Here is a 9,006-nt window from a genome sequence, read left to right as displayed (position 1 = left end):
AGAGAAAGGAAAAGTTAGAAAAAAAGAAAAAGAAAAACTTGAAACTGGTTTATTAAAAAAAAAGTGAAAGAAAATTAAAATTAAAAAAGGCTCAAAAAAAAAAAAAGGTTGAAAGAAGGTTTTTGTAACAGCGAGCGGAGGCGGGGAGGAGGGCGGGCGGGAAATTTAATTATAACATTTATCATTATCATTATTTCAAAACAACGACCAAGTTTCAATGACCAGGTTTGAGATAGAGAGAGAAAGAGAAACGGGAGGGGAAATGTAGAACCTTTAAAGGTTTAAACATTTCAAAGCTTTTATTACAAAAGGGAAAAAAGGGGAAAAAGAGAGAGAGAGAGAGAGAGAGAGAGAAAATAAAATTAAATGAACACGACCAAAACAAAATAAAAATTTAATGATGGCATTTTATTGTGGATAGGAAGAGTTAAAAAAAAAAACGTACAATTTTTTTTTTTCAAAAAGATTTAACAATAAAATTCGATAGCACGGAAAATAAATAAAATCCAAAACAAATGAAAGAAAAATAATTTTGATGATGATGATGATAATTAAAAAATTGAGGGCTTTTAGTGCCTTTCTCGAGAAAACCTTTGCGAGGATTCGACACACGCACCCATGCACACAATCGTCCTCACACTTCAAACTCTCGCGCACGCAAACCTGATCAAAAAAAAAAGAAGGTACAACCAGAAAAACCTTCTCTCGGGGAGAAAAATGAAAAAAGGATCGATCGTGGTAAAAGAATTCGAAACACGTCGCGTGCCTGCCTGCTTGCCTGCCTGCATGCCTACCGACTAAATATTTAGTCTTTTAAACCTTAATCTTTATAACTTCATGCACGTCTGTCTCGTCGTGTCTCACGTTAAAAGATACCGAGTAACACGAAATGAAATTATTCAGACAAAATACAAACAAAATTCCCTGGGTGCGTGTCTTTAGAAGCCAAAACAATCAGACTCGAATTCAGGCACGAGTAGCCAAGTAACAGCAACAGAGCAAAAGCAGAAGATAAATAAAATCACATAAACAACCAACAGTGTTGTCGAGAAGTAGAAATCCTTCATTTAAATTTAAATTTTTCTTTTTTCCTTTGAATTTTCCTGTACGAAAAAATCCTTTTAATTTTCCTTTTTTCCTTTTTATTGCCTTTTGAAAAACAAAAGAAACCTTTAAAAATCATCATCATTGTGGTATTTACTAAATAAACTTCTTATTCGTTTGCCACATGAAAAGCTTCTTCTCTTTCTCTCTCTCTCTCTATTTTTTGTTTTCTCTTTCCACTAGTAAATCGTTAAAAGAAAGAAAAATTAAAAAAGGTTCGAACCTAAAATTGAGACGAAAATTCGAATCGTAAAAAAAAAAACAATACGAAAGAGGAGTTAGAGAGAAAGAGAGAGAAAAGGGTTACGACACGAGTAATGGATTATAAGGCGACGGAGAAAAAGGGTTAGAGGGAGAGAGGGGGAGGGGGAGGGGGAAAACAATCGAGGGAAAAATCTTGGGAATTAAAATTTATTACCTTTCACTCGTTAATAAAAGAAAATCACAGGTGTGTACCTTTATCTACCTCCACCCTCTCACACCACCCCGTCCGAATACAAAAAAAAAAAAAAACGGAGCAACAACTCACGAACGTAATAAATAAGCAGAGCAGACAACAAAAAAAAAAAAAAAAAAGAAAAACACACATACAACCAACCAACCGACCAGTAAAGGAATCCATTTCCTCCATATTGAAAAAAAAAATCAGGTGCCAACATAATAAAAAAAAAAAAAAAAAAAAACTTGTCGAAAATTTTTTTATAAAAATCTTTTTCGCCGAAAGTTGTTCAGAAAATCGTTCGCATAACAACCATTTCCTTCTGTATCATCATCATCATCATCATCATCATCAACGCAATCATCATCATCATCATTATCATTATTATTATTATAAACTTTGCCGATTTCGCAAAAATATTTTTGAACGCTTATCAAAGAAACTCGCGATTACTTCATTCGAACTTTTTCCATTTTTAGTTTTCGAAAAAGGAAAATTATTAATTCTACGTAAACAAGGATTGAAAATTTTCTTCAATAATTCGTCAATATAATCGATTATCGATTATTGATTGATCGAAACTTGCGCGCGAGAGAGAGACCGAGAGAGAGAGAGGGAGTGTAACCGATGTTAATTTTTATTGCGAGAGGGATTTCGCGAGAGTTAATCACACTAATCACACTATTAATTTATTTATTTTTATTCGTTTACCAAATCATTAAATTTTTTTTTTAACTTCCTATTAATTCCCCTCACCTCTTCCCTCCCCGATACTTCCGCCCCTTCTCCTACTCTCCTCCACCTCCCCGCTACTTCCGCCGAACGTTTTTTTAAAGTCGTCGAAAAAAAGAGTAAAAAAAAAAATACAATCCAAATTCGTTAGTAATACTTGGGTTTGCCGTACGTTTGTAAATTTTTTCGTTCGTTCGTTTGTTTGTTTGTTTGTTTGTTGTTTTGCTCCATTTATTCCGTCACGCGAGAGGTCATTGTCAGAGATATATATTAATCGAAAGAATTTATCAAAGTGCAAAAAGTGTTTTTGCTTTCGTTTGTTTTTTTCTTTTTTTTTTTCGTGCTCCGTATCAAGAGCAATAATCGATTCACATTTTTGCTCTCGACAATAATTTATAACTTTTATTGTTATAAATTTCACGTACGGAGAGAGAGAGAGAGATTTTCTCCCCTCTCTCTCTCTCTCTCCCTTTCTTTCTGAGGTTCATTTTGTCATCTATCAACTTTCACTCACTCTCTCTTTCTTTCCCCCCTCCCCCCCCCTTTTTTTTTTTTTTTTGCAAAATCAATCAAATCTTAAAATGAATAAAATTTTTGTTTGTTTAAATCATTCACGTGTACGTATTCGTGCGTAAGTGCGTGCACATGTCTTCTACGCACATATATTAAAAAGAGTTAAAACGTTTAATTTCTATATTTTACCCTCACCATTTCTTTTCCTTTCATTTTTTTTTCTCTCTCTCTCTCTCTCTCTTTTTTTTTTATAATAATATTTTCCACCATTTTATAATAACGTAAAAATCTTTGTGTTTTTAATAAAAACCCCTTTTTGATGAACCCATCAAAATTTATATATTTTCATCTCGAGATTAAAATGACGGCAATAATAATAATAATAATAATAATAATAATAATAACACCGATGATGATGATGATGATGATATTAAATGATTTCGATTTAAGAATTTTTCAAGGTAATTATAAAAGGTAACAAAAACAATATGAAACGGGAAACGTCATTAAACGACGCACACAAAAAATTTCATTAACGTTTATCGTCATCCCCGTCATCGTCATCGTCACCCCCACCACCACCATCATCATCATCATCGCAGTCACTTCCGTCACGTCGTGCTCTCAATTTTCATTTTCAACAAACGAAAATTTTCTCATTCTCTCATCAAAGGAAAAAAAAAAAAAAATGTTTTGAAAAAAAAAAAAAAAAAACTGGATCTCGCGTACGTGGCGCAATTATCCAATAAAAATAAATTTTTCGAACCGCGTTAAAATAATAATGATAATAATAATAATAATAATAATAATAATAATAATAATCTTTATCCACATTTACGAACGACATCATCATTACGGAGATGTTTTGAAGAGGATCAGTAAAAAAAAAAAAAAAAAACCAAACGGAAAATGACATATTTCCCTCTCTCTCTCTCTCTCTCTCTCTCTCTACTTAGCATTTCCCATTTGTTTAAAAGAGGATTTATTATTATTATTATTATTAATTTGTCGCAAAAAAATAAATTCCCCCCCCCCCGGAAAATCACGGTATTTGTTGTTGTTATTAAATTTTAAAATTTTTCCCCCCGTCTTGACCGGCGACGCCGACGCCGCCCATTTTCCACCACTTATTCGTCGTCCAATTCATTTCCTAAATTTTATCGTGACACCGAAGGGGATGGAGTGGAGTGGGTGGGAAGGGGAATGAAGCGAAATAAAAAATAAAATAAAAACAAACCGGAGAAAATTTACTACGTGCTGCTTTTTTTTTTCTATTCACCATTTTCTTTTCTCTCCTCGACTTTAATTTTCCACGTTTTTTTCTTTCTTTCTTTCTTTCTTTCTTTCTTTTTTTTTCTTCTCATACGTTCCGTTTCGACGCGCTCACACGATTATTTTTAACTTTATCTATCTTATTATGTTTCACAATTGGATTTTTAAAACGGAAACAAACAACCTAGCTGAGATGATGACTCTAAAAAAAAATCGACTCGGCAATTCATTCATATAAGTAAATTACGATCATCATCATCATCATCATCATCATCATCATCATCATCATCATCATCATCATCATCATCATCATTACCATCATCATCATTACCATTACCATTACCATTACTATTATTATCATTATCATTTTCACTAATACGAAACAACGCATCGAAAATAAAAATTTCCGTATTTAATTACACGCAGAGTTTTTCCTTTTTTTTTTTTTTTTTTCCGTTCGCCACCGTCGCCACCCCCACCACCACCAACACAAAACGAACCCATGAGAATAAGTAATCGAAACCCTTTTCCTATATAAAAAAAAAAATAAAATATCCTCACACTCTAAATACATTAAAAACAAATAAAAATTTCCTTTGACTTTTTTTCCCCTTCCCACATCTTCTCACTCTACTTCGAACACGCACACACGCACGCACGCACGCACTCGGACACGTTCATTCGCATCGACAGGTTTTACCAACAAACCTTTTTCGAATAAAAGCCTTTTTCCCCTCCCCTCCCCCATCCCTCTCTCTTTTTCTTTATGGAATCGTATTTCTATAGGATGTCAGATTGAGACAGGGAAAGAGAGACAGGGTGAGGAGGAGGAGGCGGAGGAAAAAAAAAGGCCGGTAACTCGTTTTCGCTAATAAATTACGACGGGAATTCAATTTAACAATAATAATAATAATAATAATAATAATAATAATAAAAGAGCTTTTAAGAGCGGTTTACAACGGATATTGTCAAGAAATTTTCTCGTGATGCATGACGAACGAACGAATTACGACTGACGACATCGTGAAAAAGGACGAGACGATGAAGAGTGGGGGGCCACGACAACGACGAATATTACCAATATTATTATTATTATTGTTATTCTTTCGCTGTAGGAAGAAAGCTCGACCGATGACCGACCGACTGACAAAAAAAAAAAGTTAATGCATCAATATCCACTTAAATTTTTTTTTTTGGTAAAAAAGTTATCATTCGCCTTAATTCAAAAAGCAATTATAATGTCGTTACGAGTAAAAAAAAAAAAAAAAAAAAAATTTACAAATTTCCTGACCAAACTACCTGACGATGCCATATGTCAACTGACAATGTTGGCAGCAATGATGATGACGAGGAGGATGACAGTCAGTAATAATGATAATAATTCTTCTTTTTGAAAATAAATCAATATATTGTAACAACTAACAGAGTCACGCGCGTTTTTTTTTTTTCTTTATCGAATTATTTTAATAATAATAATAATAATAAATTTTTACTCAACTTTACACCAACCCGAAAGAAAAACAAACAAATATTCCCGTTTTGGGGAGGAAAGAGGGGGGGGGAAAAGCGGTTTAGAAGTTAAAAAAAGCAAAAAGTTTAATTAAATACGTACAACATGGTTTTTCGATTTTTTGCTTTTTTTTATTATTTATTTATCGAAAAATAAGTGAAAGACCGCAAATTCGATAACAAAACAAACTAACGTTCCTATCGTTCGCTCGTTTCGTTTTCTCGTTCCACGTTTTTCGAGAGCAAAAATGTTTTTTCAGGGCCTTTAATTAAAAGATATTTAAACTCTTGACAACATCCGACTCTCGTTTCACTTTATTTTTCGAAGGATCGAAATAAAACGAAGCAACAGAACAGAAAAGAAAACAAATTTCGTCGTCAACGACGTAAGCACACTTCGTGCTTTGCTTCAAGATCAAAAATGGCGGCGGCGACGACGACGACGACGAGCGACGTTTTATTTTTTTTTATTTTTCTTTCCTTTTAATTAAATTCTTTACGCGAAATAATTTCGTCAAATCCAACGAGAAACCAAAACGATTCGTGCGTGAAAATGAAAATTTATTAATTTTTCTTTTTTTCTTTTCTTTTCTTTTATAAATCAAAACGACCGAGCAAAAAATAACCCCCCCCCCTCCGTAACTAATCGTAATATTAACTTTAAAATTTTTTTTTTACTCTCTCTCTCTCTCTACCCCCCCCTCAACGATTTTCCGCCGTTGACGTCATTGTCAGTTTGTTTTTGTTTAATTTGTCAAAAATTTCCTTCGAACAAAATTGGACAAACATTTTTTTTTTTTTTTTTTTTTTTTTTTTTTGAGACAAACATTCCGCGAATTAATACGAGAGAGAAAAAAACAAACAAACATATACATAATAATAACAACAACAACAACAATTTATAAATATAGAGCATGACAACAACAACAACAACAATTTATAAATATAGAGCATGACAACAACAACAACAACAACAACAATAACAAACAGTGAACATTATTATTCAATCAATCAATCAATCACACGATCAACGACCGAAACATCAAAAAAAAAAAACGAAAAACGAATAAGATCAATTAAAAAAAAAAAAAAACAACAACAACAACAATAACAACAACAACAACAAATCATTTCTCTTTATTATTATTATTATTATCATCAACATTTTCTATTATATTAGCGTCGACTAAACATTTTCATAAAACCTCTCGAGAAAGGGGCGAAGAAGAAAAAATTTTTTTAAAGAATTAATATTAAATTTTTTTTTTCTCTTCTTTTTTTATTAGATTTATTTTGCTTGAACGACTGAAAAAGGAAAAAAAAAAGTTTTTCCACTCTTCATAAAAGCACGAAAAAAAAGAAAGAAAAATTGAAAGAGGAGAGAGGGAGAGAGAGGGGGGGAGAAAACGATGAAGAAAAAAGTCCCTCGACGAGTTCTTTTGTCTCTTTTCGAGTGTTTTTTTTTTTTTTTTTCTATCTATTTAATATCTTTTGGAATCTTTTCATTCCAGAAAATACTTCGATAACCTATTAAATACAGTAACTCTCCCTTTGTTTCCCTCTCTCTCCCCTTCCCCCTCCACCCTCTCTCTCTCTCTTGTTTTCTGACAAAAATATAAATCGTGTCAAACATTTTAAATAAAGACAACAAAATTGTTGTACTCTCTCTCTCTCTCTCTTTTTTTTTTCAAACGCACCACGTCTCATCCTTCCTGTTGGTATAAAAAAAAAAAAAAAAAAGAAAAATCCAGAAAGTTCCAGAATTTTATCATTTTTTTATTTTGTTTTCTTACAAAAATTATTTAAAAATCGACCGAAAAGTCACGTGACAGAAATTTACTTTTTCTTTTATATGAATATTATTTATTGATTGAATAACGACGAAAATTTTAATCGTAATATTGAATTTCCGTTTCATTTTATTTTATTTTATTTACCAACCATTTTTTTTTTTCCTTCTCAACTCAAATTCTTCCGTCATCATCGTCATCAATTTAATTCAGCAAAGGCGAAAAAATTGTTTTTTTTTTTTTTTTTCTCTCAACTTTTCCACTCCTTACCATTCAAAGTCATTCCTCCATCATTTTCTCTCTCTCTCTCTCTCTCTCTCTCTCTCTCTCTCTCTCCAACTTTTTTTTCTTTTTTTTTTACCCTCTTTTAACCCTCATTTTTCTTCTTTATTGCAAAAGTAAACAATGACAAATCTTTTGAATAAACTGTAGTAAGTAGAACTTGATGGAACTAATAAACCGTAGCAATGCCATGAATTTTTTTGTTTTTCATTCATTTTTTTTTTTTTCCCTGGAATCCGATCCGAAAAAGAAAAACTAAAAATTACATTTTTTTCCAAAACATTTTTTTTTTTTTTGATTTTCTTACGTTTATCCAAAGTTAAAAAAAATAAGAAGAAAAAAACAAACAAAACATTCTAAACTATTTTTACTCGAGTCCTTCGTTTGCGGTTACGAAGGAAAGAAAAAAAGTGAAAAATGAACAAAATTTTCAACTGGAAATCTTTTAAAAAAAAAAGAAAAGAAACAAACATTAACCAGAAGACTATTTAAAAGAAAAACCTTTTTCTTAAAAAATGGAAAGAAAAAAAAAAAAAACAAAACAAAACATTCCACAACAAAACAAAAGGGGAAACAGAAAAAAAAAAAATTAAATGCTAACAAACGACTAAAATTTTAAAATTTCACCCCTCCTCCTCCCTCTCCCTCCCCTTTCCCACCCTTCGAATACAAACAGAAAAAAAAAATTAATTAATTACAAAAATACGTGTAATCAATCACGATAACCTGGAATAACAAAAAAAACAAAACAAAAAAAACAATAATAAAAATAAAACAAACGCAACGACGATGTAGGAGGGGTAGGAGGGGGAAGGTGGGGAGGGGGAGGAAAAAAAAAAGAAAATTTCGGATTAAATTAATTTCCAAATACGAAGTAAACACTAAAAAAAAAATTATATATATATGTACACAAAAACAAATGGGATAACATGAGAGAGAGAGAGAGAGAGAGAGAGAGAGAGAGAGAGGGGGGGGAGAGAGAAAATCAAAACAAATCAAATTGAATTAAAACCGTTTCAATTTATACAATTTTTTCCAGAAAAAAAAAAAAAACAAAACAAACAACAACAACAACAAATTTTTTTTTTTTTTTCTAAATTCAAATACATTCACTGACAAAAGCCTTTAATGGATTAAATTAGATTTTTAAATGACAATTTCTTTTTTATGTTTTTTAAATAAACGACGCCATTAAACAAAAAAAAAAAAAAAGGAGGGAAAATTAATACTTAAATTGATTGGTTTTTAATAAAGCTAAATATATATATATATATATATAAATATAATGAAAATGTTTATCGTATGGTAAAATCGTATATAAAACATATCAAAACTAATTTATGCATTAATAGAGTTAATCACATT

This window comes from Pediculus humanus, genomic scaffold (assembly GCF_000006295.1).
Source record: "Pediculus humanus corporis 1103172108308 genomic scaffold, whole genome shotgun sequence".
Taxonomy (NCBI): Eukaryota; Metazoa; Arthropoda; class Insecta; order Psocodea; family Pediculidae; genus Pediculus; species Pediculus humanus.
The sequence above is the reverse complement of the archived record's forward strand: the minus strand, read 5'-3'. Positions refer to the sequence as shown.